Here is a 2,343-nt window from a genome sequence, read left to right as displayed (position 1 = left end):
GCTAAAGCTAGTTCAAGCTAGCTCAAGCTAGCTAAAGCTAAGACAAGCTAACTCAAGCTAACTCAAGCTAACTCAAGCTAGTTCAAGCTAACTCAAGCTAGCTAAAGCTAACTCAAGCTAACTCAAGCTAACTCAAGCTAGCTCAAGCTAACTCAAGCTAGTTCAAGCTAACTCAAGCTAGCTAAAGCTAACTCAAGCTAACTCAAGCTAACTCAAGCTAACTCAAGCTAGCTAAAGCTAACTCAAGCTAACTCAAGCTAACCCGAGCTAACTCAAGCTAGCTCAAGCTAACCCAAGCTAGCTAAAGCTAACTCAAGCTAACTCAAGCTAATTCAAGCTAACTCAAGCTAACTCAAGCTAACTCAAGCTAACTCAAGCTAGCTAAAGCTAACTCAAGCTAACTCAAGCTAACTCAAGCTAACCCGAGCTAACTCAAGCTAACTCAAGGTAGCTAAAGCTAGTTCAAGCTAACTCAAGCTAGCTAAAGCTAAGACAAGCTAACTCAAGCTAACTCAAGCTAACTCAAGCTAACTCAAGCTAACTCAAGCTAACTCAAGCTAGTTCAAGCTAACTCAAGCTAACTCAAGCTAACTCAAGCTAGCTAAAGCTAACTCAAGCTAACTCAAGCTAACTCAAGCTAACCCGAGCTAACTCAAGCTAACTCAAGGTAGCTAAAGCTAGTTCAAGCTAACTCAAGCTAGCTAAAGCTAAGACAAGCTAACTCAAGCTAACTCAAGCTAACTCAAGCTAACTCAAGCTAACTAAAGCTAGTTCAAGCTAACTCAAGCTAGCTAAAGCTAACTCAAGCTAACTCAAGCTAACTCAAGCTAGCTCAAGCTAACTCAAGCTAGTTCAAGCTAACTCAAGCTAGCTAAAGCTAACTCAAGCTAACTCAAGCTAACTCAAGCTAACTCAAGCTAGCTAAAGCTAACTCAAGCTAACTCAAGCTAACCCGAGCTAACTCAAGCTAGCTCAAGCTAACCCAAGCTAGCTAAAGCTAACTCAAGCTAACTCAAGCTAATTCAAGCTAACTCAAGCTAACTCAAGCTAACTCAAGCTAACTCAAGCTAGCTAAAGCTAACTCAAGCTAACTCAAGCTAACTCAAGCTAACCCGAGCTAACTCAAGCTAACTCAAGGTAGCTAAAGCTAGTTCAAGCTAACTCAAGCTAGCTAAAGCTAAGACAAGCTAACTCAAGCTAACTCAAGCTAACTCAAGCTAACTCAAGCTAACTCAAGCTAGTTCAAGCTAACTTAATGAAGTTAACCCAAGCTAACTTGGGTTAATGAAGTCAAACTCAAGCTAACCCGAGCTAACTCAAGCTAACTCAAGCTAATTCAAGCTAACTCAAGCTAACTCAAGCTAATTCAAGCTAGCTAACTCAAGCTAACTCAAGCTAACTCAAGCTAGTTCAAGCTAACTTAATGAAGTTAACCCAAGCTAACTTGGGTTAATGAAGTCAAACTCAAGCTAACCCGAGCTAACTCAAGCTAACTCAAGCTAATTCAAGCTAACTCAAGCTAACTCAAGCTAATTCAAGCTAACTCAAGCTAATTCAAGCTAACTCAAGCTAGCTCAAGCTAACTCAAGCTAACCCAAGCTAACTTAAGCTAGCTTAAGCTAATTAAAGCTAATTAAAGCTAACTCAAGCTAACCCAAGCTAACTTAAGCTAGCTCTAGCTGGCTGCCACTGTTAGGCCATTTGGGAGCGCTTTTCTCGCACTCTGATTGGCTGCCACTGTTAGGCCATTTGGGAGCGCTTTTCTCGCACTCTGATTGGCTGCCACTGTTAGGCCATTTGGGAGCGCTTTTCTCGCACTCTGATTGGCTGCCACTGTTAGGCCATTTGGGAGCGCTTTTCTCGCACTCTGATTGGCTGCCACTGTTAGGCCATTTGGGAGCGCTTTTCTCGCACTCTGATTGGCTGCCACTGTTAGGCCATTTGGGAGCGCTTTTCTCGCACTCTGATTGGCTGCCACTGTTAGGCCATTTGGGAGCGCTTTTCTCGCACTCTGATTGGCTGCCACTGTTAGGCCATTTGGGAGCGCTTTTCTCGCACTCTGATTGGCTGCCACTGTTAGGCCATTTGGGAGCGCTTTTCTCGCACTCTGATTGGCTGCCACTGTTAGGCCATTTGGGAGCGCTTTTCTCGCACTCTGATTGGCTGCCACTGTTAGGCCATTTGGGAGCGCTTTTCTCGCACTCTGATTGGCTGCCACTGTTAGGCCATTTGGGAGCGCTTTTCTCGCACTCTGATTGGCTGCCACTGTTAGGCCATTTGGGAGCGCTTTTCTCGCACTCTGATTGGCTGCCACTGTTAGGCCATTTGGGAGCGCTTTTCTCG

This window comes from Convolutriloba macropyga, unplaced genomic scaffold, assembly GCF_964194025.1.
Source record: "Convolutriloba macropyga unplaced genomic scaffold, txConMacr16.3 SCAFFOLD_5377, whole genome shotgun sequence".
Classification (NCBI taxonomy): domain Eukaryota; kingdom Metazoa; phylum Xenacoelomorpha; order Acoela; family Convolutidae; genus Convolutriloba; species Convolutriloba macropyga.
Note: the sequence above shows the minus strand (reverse complement) of the source record.